Here is an 18450-nt window from a genome sequence, read left to right on the forward strand (position 1 = left end):
ACAAACATGCAGGAAGTAGAGGTGAGTTCTAAAAAGAAATACCTCTGAATATGTAGGCGCGTCTGCAGCTATGAAAGAAAACAAACAAACCAAAAAAAAAACTATTATGTAATCTTGCACCATGTAGCTGTAAGTGCTGTGTACCTGTAACTATTATCATAAGCTCCCAATAAATACAATAAATTAATCAATCAATACCTCCAACACAGAATATTCCATCCACAATAAGAACAATGTATGCGCAAGGCAATTTAAACAATCATTTAACATTAATCTAACCATAAATCATAACTACTGTGCAATTTAGACAAGTTTTGGCTCTTGTTAACATTATTGTTGCTAGGTAACATATTTAAAATTACCTCTAGTAGATTGAATCTGCTGCCCATATCCAAGCAGGAAGTAAAATTATAAACTTGCCAAAAAAAAAAAAAAAAAAGAAAGCAGAAAAACTAGGCTTGTAAAATCTTGAATATAATCTTGCAATGTTATGTTTTAGTGAAAAAAGTCTAAACTGTCATATGCACTTATGCACTTTAAATAAGTATTATTTAAATACTTATAGTAGCCCATGAGACGAAATGCATTTCTCTGAGTAACAGAATTAGATTATCCTGAGAAAATGATTGCAAGAACGCTGACAAAATTGTGTGCTGGGAATCGGTGACACAGAATTGACTCATTTGGGAATCAGTGATATTCTTGATAACAAATAGAGACACTTAACACGCAGCCTCTATCTTCACTGACTCCCATTTGATCTGCTAGTGTGATTATTCAGCTCTTATTATTGACAAAACAGATATAATATTAACATTATTATTATTAAAATATTAAAAAGGCTGTAGACAGTGTTGGGAAGGAACTAAATACATTTAAAGAGAATACATATTCACAATACTAATTCTGAGTAACAAACATAAAGCTGTTTTTAATGCTCTGTTGCCTCTTTACAGTATAAATGAAATGCTACTATGTGTAAAAGTATTCAAAATACAGTACTCTAATTGGACCATGTATCAGAATATGTTTCAAAATACATTTTTAATGCCAGTATTCAGTATTCTGTAACTAAATACATTTTCAAAGTATTTTTCCCATCACTGACTATGGGGTATACAAAAGAATCAGCTGCACTTTACAAAGCGTGACTTAATTTAAACTGTACAAATAGTATAATTAGAAGCAATTGGGCTTAGTATAGACGAGAGTGAGGAGTTACTGTTATTACATTAAATAGTATTACTCAAGTATTTAAGCACCAATCATTCTTAAGACTAATAAAACTGTAGTTATATGACAAAGTGTTAACAAAACATCTATTGTTAATAATGCTAATGAACTCCTACTACTATTACTACTACTCCTACTACTGCTTGTATTACTACTACTCCTACTACTTCTCCTACTACTCCTACTCCTCTTCCTCCTCCTACTACTACTCCTCTTTCTCCTATTCCTACTACTACTACTCCTATACTCCTACTCCTTCTCCTACTACTCCTCCTCCTTCTCCTACTACTCCTACTACTCCTTCTCCTACTACTCCTATTTCTCCTACTCTTCCTACTACTACTACTACTACTACTACTACTACCACTATTACCACCACCACCACCACTCCTCCTCCTCCTCGTACTACTACTGGAGAGAGAGATTAAGCACTGAGCCCTATGCATTTATGGTTAGCCATTAATACGTGGTCCTTAAACAGAATTAATGCCTTGTAAGATAGTAATTTTCACATTTCAGAGAACAGTTACTGATACACTGTGCATTTCAGTGTAAAAGGAAGAAACATTTTGACCTATCAAAACCTGCTCCTCTGTCACACCTCCAGTGTCTTTGTCCTCAGTTATATGCAAATGTCCCAAGAGCCTCAAACATGCTTTTCCATGACATCATTATCATCCTCCAGTGACCTGAAGCCATACAGCCATTCAGCAGTGCACAATCTGAGCAGAAACGAATAAAAACGCTTTTCCCAATAGACTGAACACACCTGAAATAAGGTACAGAGCCAGGGCCAAGACAGCAGGTGCGCACGATTCAAAAACTCCTTTAGATATTCCCTACAGGTATCATCACGTGAGTCCTATTTAATTTTATGACAATGCAAAAATTTAAAACTCTATTTTGATACCAGGGAATGGATTTGGCTCAATACTGATTTAGATACCAAATTTTCATTTTTCTTTTAATATTAGACTGTCACTTACAACACAAAATAATACAACTTTCTCTGTGGTCTTACACTAGTTCTGATAAAAGTTCACCATCATTTTAAAACAATATTAATGTGATTTTTAGTATAGATACTGGTTCAAATCAATACCCAGTTTGTATACTAGTTTTTATATTATTATAGTTTAAAAATAAGCTGGAGGACAGGCCAGAATTCTATGGCAGAATTTGCTGTCTAACTGTGAGATTGCAGATTTGGTGACCTGGTTTATCGTCAATATGTCTGTAATTACTGAGCCTATTCATATGAAACAAAAAATAGCACAAAGTTCTACGCCTTCTCTGTCAGTATATATAAACAACACTGACATTTCTTTTCACAATAGCTTCAGAGAATTAAAATATTGTTGTCAGTTGAAAGAATTTAAAGCCATAAAATCAATATTGCAAGTTTACGGGGCCAGTCCCTAACAAATAATGATGAGGTTCAACATGTGTGGTAAGTTTAGATATTTCTTTCAAAATCAGCCTCCCATAGAGTTCATAGACGTATATAGGCCCCTGCCCTCCATCTGAAACTATGACATCAACCTATTACAACAGGACAGAGCCGGGTGAAGGGGGTAGGGGGGGTACACCTCACAGGGGGCCCATGGGTGTAATCTGCCCTTGCGTGTGTGTGGTAGGACCCCTCCTCCCTCTTTTGCTCCCCTATCTGCCCCTTGTCCTCCCTCTTTTGCTCCCCTATCTGCCCCTTGTCCTTTCTCTTCACCACCCACAGACAATCTCAGTTTTACTAAAAGGCTCACCTCCAAATAGCCTCTTTTCTCGCTAAGAAGATAGTAACAGGAAACAGGTTTAAACTCCTTCTCGGTATTACATTTACATAGTAATAAATTAACAAACTTTCATTCAGTTTTGATAGAGATCGTCCCAGCTTTACTCAAGATTGCATGAAGTTAAATATATTTCTCACAGTGACGAACTAACTAAACATGTTTAACTCCTTCTCCTGATATAGCATTTTTTTTTTTTACAGTAAATTCAACTGTGAACTAAATTGACAAAGTGACAAACTCCTAAATTACACACTTTCAGAGTTTTACTAAAGATTGCCACTGCAGTTTTTCTCATATTGAGGAAACTAATTGAAAACATGTTTTAATATCTACTGTCATGAATCACATTTATTGGCAGTATTAACAGTGACAAATTCCTGAATAACAAACTTTCATTCAGTTTTGCTGAGACAGTCTCAGCTTTATTAAAGATTACATAACGCTATACTGCAACTTCTCTCACAATGACGAACTAAAAATGTTTAACTCTTTCTCCTGATATAGTTTTATTTTTTACAGTAAATGGAATTGTAAACTAAATTGACAAAGTGACAAATGTTCACTCAGTTTTACTAAGGATTGCCACTGCAGTCTTTCGCTAATTGAAAACATGTTTTAATGTCTACTGTCCATGCATCACATTTACTGACAGTATTAACACTGACAGATTCCTGAGCACAAACATCCTTACACTTTTTTATAGATTAAAGGAACATTATAACGTCTAACCCTCATATAACTACATTCACTTCTTTTTTTCCTTGTTTCTTGTACTTAAGCTCTTACTGTACTTTAACAGCAGAAGTGCACTGTAACTCCGGTAGACACAAAATGGTCGACTCCCCCTCTTCTTTGGCAGCACAAAATGGCCTCCCTAATCCCATCTGGGAACAGTGAGAGCAGGGATGCGTGTACAGGGCAACAGGCTTTTCTAAAACTGCCCGGCTCCATGGACAATGTAACTGTACAAAATCTGCACATATAAACAGTTTAAAACAATAATCACAGTATTGACAAAACAACTGTTAGCCCTGAAACACAAATATAACAGGCCCTTGCAGAGATAGAGTATTTCTTTTGTACAAAAACTATATCTATTCAAACTATAAAACTATCAGGGCTTTGTAAAGTGATTTTTAATGTATTTATCAACACAGATTTTTGCTATAAATTTCTGATGCACAACTCCTAGACTAGAAAAGGCTTGCATATGAATTCAAATAAAATTGTTCAGTCAGCACATTCCAATATTACGCATACAAAGACAGAATAAGGGGCCAATAAAATACACAAATATATGATTATAAAATTGTTCTAACTAAGTCCTATTTGAATATTATAGAATCTGCATTTTCAGCTGTGTGTGTATGATTTTGTAGTATAAGAGACTGCTCTGGTTAATTCTGTATTTTAGAAGTATAATCTAATTAAAGTGTGCTATATTTTTATCTAGATTTAAGCACATTATTTTTCGTGCACATTGGAAATATACTTACATAGAGGTAACAACTTCAAATCACCACTTTCTTTTTCTTTCTTTCATGGTCACTGAGGCACTCCTGCAACAGAAGATATAAGATATGAGCCTCACTGTAAATAAATATTAAGATACATTTAATTAGGCCTATTTAACATCAAGTTACAAAGCAGAGATTAATCAGACTGAAACTATTGTTAAAATAAGTATTGTGCCGCATACTAAAAAGTAACTATTTATATTTTTTCCACTGTTATCGAATCATAATTTTAAGTAACAAATAAGATTGTAACTGGGATGAGGAAAAATTATTTGAGCAACAAAAACTTAGATTTGTTTGCTAAACATTTGTCCCAACAATGCTCCCTAAAGAAGCATCGTGAGGGTGCCAAAATTATATGATAAAAACAGAAATCAGCTGTAAAAAAATAAAGGCTTTATTGTTTTGACTTGAATTAATTTATTTTGCAAATTTCAGGATCGGATCTTGAGTTAGGCCTTGGTTTTGGTTCTCTCAGGCTCTCAACCTTTCCAGTTATTTACACAATTAAATACAGTGTTAATTATGTCCAGTTATGGTCAGAAAGTATGTTTGCACAGTTGTGAAACGAAAAATATGCTTTTTGTTTCTTGTTAATTCTCTGGCAGTTTGTAATAAAATGTTAAAATGATGTTGCAACAGGTTTTTCTGTGCTTTGCATGCCCCGACACAAGAGTTTCACAATTTAACCAAATGAAAAGAATTTAAATAATGAATCTGGTGCGTAATGTCTGCATGGATGGTCCAACAGTGTAGGTTACTGCAAACTTAAAATAAATATATGTATTATGATTTACAGCTCACTTTCCCATCAATAATTTCTAAGTGGTAAAAAGCATGTGTTTAATTTTGTACCAAAGAAAAGCAACATAAAAATATTTTAAAAACCTTATTAAAATGCACAAAATAAACAGTGTGCTCTTTTCTATATGAACATGATTATTACTGAAAGTTAAATTTGTAAAAACTCAAAACAATACAACTTGAACAGTATTTACATGCATTTAAATGTATTTTGAACATTTTCACATTTTGTCCATGAACAGATTTTTTCAGTGAGATAATATTTTTTAATAATACATATTTGAATCTGTCTTTCTAATAGTATACCCCCTTATATATAACCTAGATTCGTCTCCAATTTTGCACTCAATTTACACAATTTTATTATACATGTGCAGTAGAAGTTTTTTATTTTCAAACAGCATAAGGCCACTGTGTTACGGAGCTTTCATTGGAGTTACATTATAATTTTCTTATAACAGAAAAACTGAGAAGTAGTTAACAATTCAGGTAATTCATGAGTCACAAGGCTAGTTTTTCGTCTAGTCTGACCCCATCCTCCGGCTAAACAAAAGACCCTTTACTGACAAATGACACACTATTTCATCCAAATGTACTGGAAAGAACAGCCCTAAACACTGTAATTAGACTGTTTCTGGGAACGCACAGGGAGACAAGGATTTTTCATTTAAAAAAGCAGATTAAACAATTTATATTTCAACAAAAATAGACAGTATATGTTGTGCTTATGGTTCCTGCTGATTACATTTTTAGTTGCACATTTAGTTTAGCTGAACAATTAAATTGGTTCAGTTAGCAAATTATTTATAGAATTAGGGCCAGCATTGGAGTCTTGAGTTGTTGCTGTTTAATATACTTTAATTTGCATTTTTATGCTCATTGCACAACACAATTAATTCTAATCAAATCAAAACATTAACTGCAAAATAGAAACTAAAAAAGTGCAAATGAACAATGTTTCAGGAAATATTGAGCAAATATTTTTTATAGATCTAAGATGTATTTTTATTTAGAGTTCATCTTTGCCAAAAGCTACAATCGCATTTATTAAATGATACTTAAACATGGTCGATACGTAAACATTTGTGCAATATGTTTCACACTGAACACTGAGCAGCACACGTGTTTTCTGTGTTCTAAACTGCAGTTTTGAGGTTCTTCAATTAATTAAATTTACCCAAAACATATTCAGTAATTTTTTCATTTTTTTCTTCACATACAATGGATACATTTTCTGAGTGAAATTGAGACAATATGAAATGTACCAAAGAACAGGATATTTTGTACAGTAAATATTTTGAACATAAGGTTTAATTTTCTTTTGGATCCAAAGTGGGGCCTTCTGAGCCCGAACACCAGAGGTGCTGAGGGGAGGGGTGAGACTCGATCTGACCAAATATGGTCAACAGAACCAGTACAGTGCTCGGGACATTCTTCACAGTGCTGCCCAGCGGCCAGGAAATCTGAGAGACATGGGAGGTGTCCTAATAAGGTCATGGTGGGGGGAGCAAATCGACCACAAATCTCATTGGTTCACAATTTGAATTTGTGTCTCTACTGTAAACCAATGAGGAGGCGCTTCTCATCGGATAAGTCTGTGTTTTAATTGGCCATTGGGAGCATGCACATGCACAGATGTGAGCGGGTGCATGTGCTCCGCTGGTGGGACAGAGCAGAGGAAAGAATGTGTATGGTTAGTTTACAGCTGAACCACTGAGGGCTGTCTGGGACGGGACACCTGACGAAGCCAACGCCACAGAAACCATGGGAGTCTGAGGCACATGTGTGACATGGTGTAGTGCACATGAGGCGGAACACAGAGCTGCTCACACCAGTGCTGTTAAACAAAGGGTCCTGAGGAGGTGTGGGGGGCTGTCCCGTGTGTGTATGAGTGTGTATGTGTATGAGTGTGTGCGTGAGTGATCTAGTGACATCTGATTTACGCCCTTGAACTACACTCTCCCTTTTTGTGTCTTCGGATCAGAGAAGATGACTGGGGTTCAGACATCCAGACTCTGTTGTTGGCGGCTTATGGAAAATCACCATCTCTGCCGGGCACGTCGCCAGGGCTGCCTGCTGCTCCCCCCGCACCCCCCCACTACCGGCCTGTGGGGCTGGGCTAAGAGCAATTACATTTGGGAAGATCTTGTCAAGGCTGCAGCGTCATTAAAGCTAAGAAGTCTATGGTACTGGGTTTGGCGCAAGTGGTTTACTCAGCAGTCTGCACTTCAACCACATGAAATGACCTCAGTGGGAACAGCGCTAACATCTGAACACAGGTGACGGAAGTGCTCACATGATCACCAGCTTTTTATGTGCAGGAAGTCTGTAAGGGCTCTATGGTAGAAGTCTTTGGTTATTATATTTAACAGTTTGAGAAGAAAACAGAGGGAAAAGTACTTAAGATATATTATTGTTTAGTGCAGAGAAGACTATTACACACATCCTACTGTAATTACTGAACCGTAAAAACAAAAACTAAACTTGATGCTATTTAAAAACAGATGTTATTATTACTATTTACATTTCTACGCTTTATTATTGTATTTATTGTGATGTGTGAGCTACTGTGTCCAAATATTTTCCCTTGTGGATCAATAAAGTTCATCAAAGTCAAAGTCCAAGTCTAAAATGTAAGTGTAGTACAGTGTTTTCAATGAAATCAACAAAATATGTTTTCATTTTATTTGACAAATCAATTTTTCCAAACATTTAGATAGTGTCCCGGGGTAGAGAGTTCAAAACATGTGCAGGAACAACAGGCACTCTGCTACATGTGGAAAACTCAAGTGTCAGACAAGGAAAAATCTATGCATAGCCTACACACCAGTCAACACCCACGCACAGTTTCTCCCTCTCTCCTTCCCTCCCTCCCTCCCTCCTTCCCTCCCTCTCTCTTTCTCTCTCTCCGCCTCTCTTTCGCTCGCTGCCTTCTCTTTTTTTCTCAATGAAACTCTTTCACACAGACGACACACATCTCCGGAGTAGCAGAGTGTGCCCCCGACTCGAAGACGGTTAAAGTTCATCTCATTAACTCCTGACAAGCCCACGCCCACCTCACACGCACAGGAAGCTCAGCGATTAGGACGCCATCGGAGCTTAGGACCCCCTTTCAAGACGAGAGGGGAAAAAAAAGAAACACAGATAGAGACACATCCTATTGAGAGTGGATGCACGCACACTCAAAATGCACCCCGGAGTCCACGTTGACAAATTCTTTAACAAGCTGCGGTTAAAGGGAAGCTGGTTTCACTCTGAGTCACCCCCCTCCTTTCAAACAGTTTACTGGAAATAAAGAGGGAGGAGAAAGGAGGGGGCATTTTCAGAGAAGTCACGTGACCGCGCCAGGCAAACCACAGCACAGAGGAGCTTTGAGTGCAGTAGGCCAGGGGGAAGGCAGCATACGCCCAGCGCAGATGTCCCTGATTTGAGTTACAGGAGATACGATCCTGGGAGTTGGCAATCATGAATTCACAGCCTGTTAACCCCTTCCGTGCCAGATGATAAAAGACAACTGAGGAAGTAGATCTATCAAATTACAGGAAATGCCAGGGCTTGATCTATGTAGCATCACCCCAGAAAGCCTCTAGCCTCAAGAGGTTGGCTCGGGGAGTTGGAAAAAGTTAATGTACAGGACAGCAACGTCTGGACCATAAAGGAAGGCATGACTTCATCATTCTTGAAATAGCCTGTTTGAATGAATGGAGAGTAAAAAAGTAAGCTTTGTTTCGGTGTATCAAAAGGTAGGAAGTTGACCAAGTAGGTGTGAGAAAAATATGAATTTAGTATAGAAAATTTAATAGTAGTAAGAGTAGCAAAGAAAAATTCAAACAAAAAGAAACATTCATTCAAACTTTTGTCTTTTGCTACCTGGAAGACTGAAAGATTAATACAGCGGTGTTGGCTGAGCTATCAAAAAGTGCATTAAATTTAACTAACCAACATAAAATAGTGACATTTCTACAATTAAGATTCAAGGCTACTTTATTTGTACCAACAGGTGAATTTTGTTTGGCAGCTCAATCTCTCCTAAATTTAAACATCTGTATCTGAAAAAGTGGCTGCAATGTATAATGCGTGCAAAAAGAACTAATCCAGGTTGAAATCTCTTGTAGTCTTAATTGCAACGTGCGAAACAAGCTGATACAAATCCAAAAAAGTGCTGGCTCGTGGTCCACAGGTTTCCGTAAAAACACAGGATGCTGGAGTATTTCTTCAGGCAAAACAGGGAAGCCTCAGCACATCCAAATGATGGTAAAGCCCTGGCCAGATCAAACTGTTTCCGTGTGCAACTGATGAAAACAACCTGTCTCCAGATGCTCCAATCAGACCAAGACATATTTCACTTGCACACTGGGGAGCGCCGCATGGGTCCAGCAGTTATATAGAAAGAAATACGACTTAGAATAAAACTGCAATGTACAGACACAGACGTGAATATCAGCTGTCCTCCATGCACCGCTACAAAGATGCTTGACTTATGAATGAAAAGAGGTAGTTCACAAAACATAAAAAAAGGATGATCCACCGAATGAGGATGATGAAGATGACCAAATGCGTTCCTTCATCACAGCTGCTTGTCTTCCTGTTGTGCTTTGCTGATTTCTGTGAGTTTCGGTGGGAAGAGCCACTGTATCAGCTACAGCAGCACAGATGATGTAAGAGGTCCACTCTTATTTGTGGTCTCAACACAATAGCTGGTGCAGACCAAACCAGATGTCCGCAGCTAAAGTAATTCTTGACCACTGACCAACGAAATAAAATACAGACTTATTTTTTAGGTTAACCACTTTTTGTTGGCAATAAAACTGCCTATTATCAATTTTGATTCATGCATAAATTTTTATTTTTTTGTATATTTCCATTAATAAAAGGTTTCAGGTTGAGAGGTGTGGGGTTTGAAAGGGAATAAAATGCTGTATAACTGCAAATGAAAATAATTGATTAAAAATTTTATCACAAAAAATCCATCTTCATTATGACAGGATACAAATGTGCAGCTGTGATTTATCTTAATAAAACAATGATTTTATTTGTACCGGAGAAACAGGAATTCCTGCAGCCGCATCATGATATATTTTGAAGGTGTGACATCTGTGTGAAGTCCGTTCATTGTACTGAAAGAAAACTCACTGTACCGAAAATAAACCCACTGAAGTATGGCGATGTTCACACAATCTCTAATCTGATCTAATTTCAGTTTTTCAACATATTATGATCATGAGTAATTATATACACATTTAATGATTATTAGAAAGTCATCTTCCTGGGACGTTTTTCACCAGCTTTATATGTGGACGAAAACTGTATGGACTTTGGATATTACATTTAACAGTTTGAGAAACTTGGTGAAAAGTACATATATGATAGTTAAGACAGTTTCATTACACAGATCCCACTGTAATTACTGTACTACTTGTAAAAACAAAACTTAATGCTATTTAAAAACAGATTAGATAGACATCTATCTGAAATGTTTAGTAAGAATGACTACTTTAAGTAACATTTTATAATAACTAACCCCAACCCTAACTCCCTAATCCTTTAAACCTTTTAAGTAGTAACTAAACCTGAATCATTGTTAATTAACTATTTGCTCATTAGTAATTAAATAAAAGTCTTTCTTCATGCTTAAGGGTGTAGTTGTAAGAAAAAAAAAAAAAAAAAAGTGACTGCAAAAATGTGTAAAGTCCAGTAGTTTTGATTCAGTTTTGTGATGATATTTTGTTCCTGCACATCTCAAGGACAGCTTCAATTAATTCATCGCTACACAAAATGTAAAACTGTAATATGAAAAGTAGAGTCTGAGTTTGTTTTTATGTTATTTTGACAGTGTTATGGGCGGTGATTAGACAGCACTTGACCTGTCTGTAGCTGTGACCCAAAGTGAGAGAGAGTGGTACATTCCTAAAGACAGTGTCCGTTGTGATGAAACGCCTGGACCCAACCACAGCGTATTCCCACTCATTCCTCCATTCATAATGAGAGGCTGGAAACTAAATATTTACAAAGAAATGCTTTCCATTGTTGACACATTAGCCGCTATGACGCAAGACCATTTACGAGGAATGCTTTAAGTTAGAGAGAATATTGGAAGAAAATACAGAGCAGTGCTTTATTGTGCCCATATGAACAAATTTAATTATGTTAAATTGTTAGAAAACAAAAATATATATATATGCTTACACTTCATAATAACTAAACATTAATCAGCTTTAATACAGCATGAAGAAAGAGTTAATTGCTTAAAGGTGCACTATGCAACTTTGTATTATTTAATATATATATATATATATATATATGTATATATATATATGTATATATATATATATATATATATATATATATATATATATATATATATATATATATATATATATATATATATATATATATATATATATATATATATATATATAATTTTTTTTTTTTTTTCAACTATACCTTGAAAAATATGCATTCTACCCACCTCTCCACAGATCAGACCTGTAAATTGGCTTGGATATAGTTTTAAGTTACACAGTGCATCTTAGGAGTTAGAAGTTATAAGCCTTAATCATTTTTAATAAATAATTTGTTCATCATGAATCAAGTCTTCCTTAGGCTCATTAGGAGTAGTTAATATTATCAACTATAAAATGACATTATTTTAAAAGCTATAAAATTCTGTTTGTATAATATTGAGTTTATAGGGAGAATTGTCACCTGTGGAGCCGCATCGTTTCACTTCTGGTAATCATTGTTGATATATAGGATTAAGCAGCTTCAGTTGCAACCTGTGTACAAAATAAACAGGATTAGTACAGTATTAAGGGCCAATTATACAAAAGAGAAAATGATTATGAAAATATATATATATAAACAGGAACTAAGGAAGAAAATCAAAGTTAAGGATTAAACAATAAAGTGCACATAAAACAGTGGGTCAGCAAAGGTGAAAAAGCAGATGCCACGTTTAAAGGGCATATCAAAATTCTTCACGGCTAATAGCTACGGTACAAAACCACTCCGGACATGTGGAATGCAGAAGTTCTGGAAAATTTAGGAAGTGCTAACAGCCTCCAGGGGGTCCCGTGAAACCCACATATCAATATCCAAGAACCTTAAGGCAGTAAAGTGGTCCGAACATGTGCGATGGAAGGAGTCTTAACTGGAGGCAAGCGGAAGAGATTCGGAGAAAAATAAATCTTCGGTTCATTGAGTTCAGAGCTCCTAAATGTGAGGTCGGGGAAAAGAAGAGAAAAGAAGGAGGAGGGGAGAGGGAGAGTTCATTAACACAGAGAAAACACCGACTAAAAGTGATTGTTTTCTGTTGCTATGTATAGTTTTATTCCATTTTTTATGGTTTGCAGCAGGGAGGTAAGTTGGACTACACAAGAATTTAGAGTTACTAGAATAGATATGGTAACACTATATAATAAGTAGATCTTAATTAACCTTTATAAAGAAACTCCTGATAAAGAAATAGTTTATTAACAATGGCTTAGTAACTACTTAATTTATATCCTAACCCCCTTAATAAAGAGGATTTACCAGAATCATTCACAATAAACCATTCATTATAAAATAAGTTCTTGTTCATGCATTAATAAGTCTCAAATGTACACAGAATGGATGCTTGTTTAAGTTATAAAGTTGTTACCTCATCAAAAACATACCCGGAGTTGTGTTTTGTTTCATTCACATGTTTGGGAAGCTATAGTTGTCAAGTTAACAGCAACAGTTTATCTTTAGCTCAGTAAAAATGGCCAATTCCAGGTTTGAAATGAGTCAAATGATAATAATGAAAGTGCATGGAGTTTAAAAACACAGTGGAGCACTTCCTGTTTTAGTACAAGTGTTTTCTGTTTGAGAGAACTCCTCCTCCTTAATATACGGAGTTTGTGTGTGAATGAAACAAAAGACAACTCCTGATATTTTTCTGAAGAGGAAGCAACATTATAACATACAAAATAGTGCAATGTGAGCCATTTAATTAATTATATTGCCAATTTTTCTAACACTTTAGTTTAGGGACCACATATTAATTAATAAATTATAATAAGACATAATATGTAATTTAATTATATATTTATAATAGTTGTTATTAACACTTGTCTAAGGACACATTATAACTATAATTAAATGTTCATAAATATAAATAGAAATAGATGCTTTTTACATAGATTATGATCTTGATAAACTCTAACAAGAAATACTGCACTAATAGCTTAATAACCACTGAGCAGTATGTCATTATCAATGGCTAATATGTGTGTTACCAATTACTATAAATACATAGTACTTTCTGTAAGCAGTAATTATTCAGTCACAGTTAACAAGAAGTTCACACAGCGTTGATCAGCACAAGTACAAAAAAGTCCCAAAAGCTAAAAGAGTGCATCTTTTCTTTTAACAGACATCAGTTTCCTTGTTAACACCACAGTGTTTGAGGATCTGTGCCAGTTTCATTCATAATAAAGACATGCCCTCTCCTTGCAGGCAGCTGTCCCATTGAAAACCCCTGTGTTTGTAAGCATTAGCAACTGAAATGTGCCCACCTGCGCAGAGGGTCTGTTTCAAGTGGGCGGGTGGGCTCCAAAGACAAAGAGGATAGAGAGATATATGTGGAGGAGGTGGTCTCATCTCCATATAGGCAGAAGGACAGGTCCAGCAGGTGGGACGAGGCTGAGGAAGGGGAGGAGGGGGATTTCTGTTGTGGGCATAAAAACCACAGGAACAACAGGTGTCTCTAACTGAAGTCTGTCAGCTGAGAAGAGGGTGCTGCCAAGGGTCACCCAAAAGTATGAGTCAATGCTATAGGGAATGCTTATATAGATAAAAGTGATGTCTTGATAATTTATTATATTTATTTATTTATAATTTTTTTATTTTTCATTTTTTAATTAAAGGTGCTATAAATAGTAAAGTCTTGTTATAATGCTGTTACCTAATCAAAAACATACATGAAGTTGTGGTTTTTTTCATTCATACATGTTTGAGTAACCCTTTAACCAAAGCTCAAAATGCTCTGTTCCACGTTGTGATGTCACGAAGTGGCAGTTTTCAAATGAAAAGCTACTTTTAGTTCACTAAAGATTGGCAACTGCAGGGCTGAAATCATCCTAATGATTCTGTTGAGGGTGTATGGAATTTAAAAACACAGTGGAGCACTTCCTGTATTGCCACATGACACACTGTTCCAGAGTGTGTTCTTGTTGTTTGAAAGAGGAACTCAGCCTAAATATGCAGCGTTTGTGTGCTAAACATGTGTGAATGAAACAAAACACAACTGTGAAGAGGAAACAGCATTTTAATATAGATCAAAAAATAGTGTAATATGGGAACTTAAAAAAAAAAAAAAGCATCAGAAATGTGCGTAAATGCCATCATTGAGATTCAAGAATTGCAGAAAAAAATGAACTATACACAAAAAAATTTCCTCATAAGTCTGTGTGGAGTAAATTATTTCAATTCACAATTTTAATGTGTGTGTGTGTGTGTGTGTGTGTGTGTGTGTGTGGGTGTGGGTGTTTGTGTGTGTGTGTATACATAGTAGGGGTGTCAAAATTGAAAACCAATCTAGAAACTTATTTGAGAAAGTCTCAGTACTATAAAAAACAAGTGAGCTTTCCTGATCAGTGTTAGTATGATTTTGAGCTTCAGAGTGAATATGACCTCATGCTCTGATAAAGATGAAAAAAAGAAAGATGAAGAAAATTACATTCTATTATTAAACAAAAAGTATTTTTATCTTCACTGTGGTGTAGCAACTGATATCGAGTATTGAGTGAATTCCTTAGTTTTGAAATAGAGTTTGAAATTGTAGTATTATGACGACAGTAGTATACACACACACACACACACACACAGGGTATTAAGGGTTGATGTGAAAATCATAGGGACAAGTTCTTTGTTTAGACGGATGCAAATCTTTGTTTGAAAAGCACTTAATAAATAAAGTGTGATTGTTTGATAGACAATATACTCACTCAATACAGTTAATATGCATCATTATCGAACAAGACACACTTCACATGTCTAAGCAGGCATTACTTAAGGGTGAGGCTTATTTTATAATTTTATTTTTTATTGATGCTACTTGAGGCAAACTGGTGCTCTGGGGAGCATTAGTCATTAACTGTCCTCTTTTTATTTATGTATTCCAAAGTTCGAAGAAAAAGCAGTAAGAAACAGTATATGAAGTAAACATACTGTATATATTGTACTCATTTCAGTGTAATTTCTGGTTAATGAATAATTACAGGGAAGCACGGGTTACCGACACACATCCTTTTTCCTAAAACACTCATAGAGAAAGAGAAGATGCTGATAAATGTCCTGTCTTCCTCATTCAGAAGAAGGAAACAAAACAATAACAAATAGAAAACTCACGCTGTGAACAATGATGAGTAAGTTCTCCTTTCCTAAAAGCTGTAGCACTTCTTTTAGGAAAGCATTTAACAGTTTGTCGGAAAAGCATCAGTTACGATTATACCAGGCCTGTTAAGGTAATTACTATATCAGTTTAGAATTCAATATGTGAAAGCTGTAATCAGATTTTTAGGGGACAAAATTTATCATGTGTACTTTCTTTACACAACTGAGAAATTTGTGGTTATTTTTTGGCTATACAATAAGATTTAAGCTGTAAAAGGTTGAATTAATAACTTATGACCCTTTCATTCTGATGCGTATTTATTGAAGATCATATTTTTTTAACACTATTGTAGATTTTAAATAGTTTTAGTAGCTTAAATCTGCTTTAGGGTTATTGTGTCAGTATAAATTAGTTTCAAGGATTATCATTTATCGTCTATATTTAATTCAGCAATATATCACACTCCAAAATTTGTTATCGTGACAGGCCTAGATTACACAGCAAATTACATGGATAATGCTACACCTAAAACTTCCTTAATTAGAACTTTTGTCTCTTTGTCTTTTTTTTTTTCAATTTACACTTACATGTAATAACGAAATCCATTCACTATTTGTAGATGATTTCTTAGCACATTATTATTTTAAGTACCAGAAGTTCTGTATCTTCTAATAAGATGTTGGCTATTATACTACAAATCTACATTAATATTAGGGGCCATGTTTAAATATTTTGCTCTGTGGTTCAGTATTTTTGTTTCACAATGGGGAAAAGCATGTTGTAAATTCTTTGTATAATATAAAAAAACAAAAAAACTGTTTTATGTTCAATATTTTGTATGTTCAAATAATTTCCCTTGTGGGTCAATAAAGTTTGTCGAAGTTAAAAGCCAAAATTGTACCATAGTAATTGTACCATATAAGACACTGGTCTCCACAGACTTAGAGTGACATAAGAAATCTGAATTTGCAAAATAATAGTATTAAATAACTTGGAGAGGTCTACAGCCAATCCTCTGTCAGTAAACTCATGTGGTTTGGAGCAGAGTTCACAATTTGGTGAAAGAAACTGGGACATTTTTTGTGTGAATGATTAAAAGTCTGTCTTGTTTATGTTCAGAAAATGAATACTGAAAGCCTAACATAATAAAATTGAATTGAAAACTGTGCTCAATCAATATGAGATTTTTTATTTTGTTTTAACTATTTACTTTTGTCAAATCACCTGAAGTCATCTAATCTTTCTTGCCCACTATCGAACTAACACACTCACCTACACACACACCTGGATGTTGGACCTGCGGGGGTCCCCAGCAGAGACCCCACCGTGTCTGCCTCTGACCTCTTCACCCTCTCGGCATCAGTGCTTGATAAAGGCATGGCACCTCCTACTGGTGAAATCCTCCAAGCTTCTTGAGTGTGAGGCTACAGAGACTGAGATGGGAATTAACCTGTGGAAGCAAAACATAAGACAAAGTAAGAGAAACATTTGTACAGATGAGAAGAATGAAAACGTTAACATCAGTTAAAAAGAACCCGGTAATTTTACAGTTTGGATATTCTGACTCATGGGAAGACCCCCTCATTATCACTATAAAGAAATGAATCAAATAAGGACTAGTTTGGGTACTTTTGAGAAACTCACACAAACTAGAAATTCTTTAACTGTGGCACATGTTACAGACTTCATGAGCTCAAGTGTTAATTTAGGGCCTTGACGATTATATATCTTTTATCATTTTATTTTTTCAATGTTGATATTTGATAAAACAAAAATAGACAAAAACACACACACCACCCCTCTCTCCTGTCCTGTATATCTCGAATACTACACACATAAATGTACCGGTACACAAAAATGACTAGGTATTCAAATCAACAGTCAAGTCCAATCCCGCCAAAACATTAAAGAAAAGTGTCCATATTTGTTTAAAGTCCCATTGCTTCCCCCTTATAAAGTGAAAGATCTTTTCCAGAAAACTATTACGTATCTTTTAATCTTGGTGTTTTAAGCTGAAGTATGCATTAGAGTTTAGATTGCCCTAAGTTGGTCTGTATCCAAGTTTCAATTAACAATTCATAGCAAATATTTCCTTTTAAAACAAAAGTCCCCCAAACGGCGCCTATAAGTGGAAACTGAAACGCACTATTATTAGATCTAAACTGGGTTCATTTGGGCTCACGATCACACTGTGGAAGACAAATATATTTGAAACTGTTCATAAAATTAAAACATAAACGACTTGGCCATTATGTTCAGTGTTTTTTGTAATTAAGAATAAATTTACATTACCATTTTTAAAAGTAAAACATATATTTCATTTAAACAGTTCCTTTAAGTTGGGGTCTACTCAAAATACAAGGTGCTTTACTGCAATACTATACAAATTCACTATAAAATGTCCAGTTATACACTTCACTACCTGTTGACTAATTAGACAGTCATAAACCAATTGTGTTCTGACATGAGAGCATTGTGAACAATAAACTCAATACAATTTATTACTATACAATATAAAAAACACAGATATAAGACCCTTTTTTAGGATAACTGTGTAACTTAAGTGTAACTTTTCTGATGGAGGGTCTGTCAAATGCTTTTCTCCATGGAGATGTTATTGCTTTGTCAGAAATGTTTCAGTGTTTCCTTCATCATGGAGACCAAACCAGGCCAAGTTACTGGTCAGATCTGTGGAGAGAGCACACAGTCAGAGTGCCTGTATGTTTGAGCCGTAAACCACCTGTAA

At 35.3% G+C, this 18450-nt stretch overlaps 1 long non-coding RNA gene across 4 annotated transcripts in view; it reads right to left on the reverse strand.

Moving 5' to 3' along the window:
* LOC129407505 (uncharacterized) overlaps positions 1-18450 on the reverse strand; it is a 36861-nt gene that overhangs the window by 5296 nt on the left and 13115 nt on the right. The window contains exons 3-4 of one of the 4 annotated variants that reach the window (XR_008631574.1): positions 12050-17154; positions 4520-4582 (exon numbers count right to left, since the gene is read on the reverse strand). This is a non-coding gene — a long non-coding RNA (uncharacterized LOC129407505). Of the gene's footprint in view, positions 1-4519; positions 4583-7826; positions 10090-12049; positions 18393-18450 lie in introns of those variants that run through there. The other 3 variants (XR_008631576.1, XR_008631577.1, XR_008631575.1) reach the window with 3 other exon arrangements.

The sequence above is a fragment of the Boleophthalmus pectinirostris genome, unplaced genomic scaffold (genome assembly GCF_026225935.1).
Source record: "Boleophthalmus pectinirostris isolate CB_2022bp ecotype Guang Dong unplaced genomic scaffold, ASM2622593v1 HiC_scaffold_12, whole genome shotgun sequence".
Lineage (NCBI taxonomy): Eukaryota > Metazoa > Chordata > Actinopteri > Gobiiformes > Gobiidae > Boleophthalmus > Boleophthalmus pectinirostris.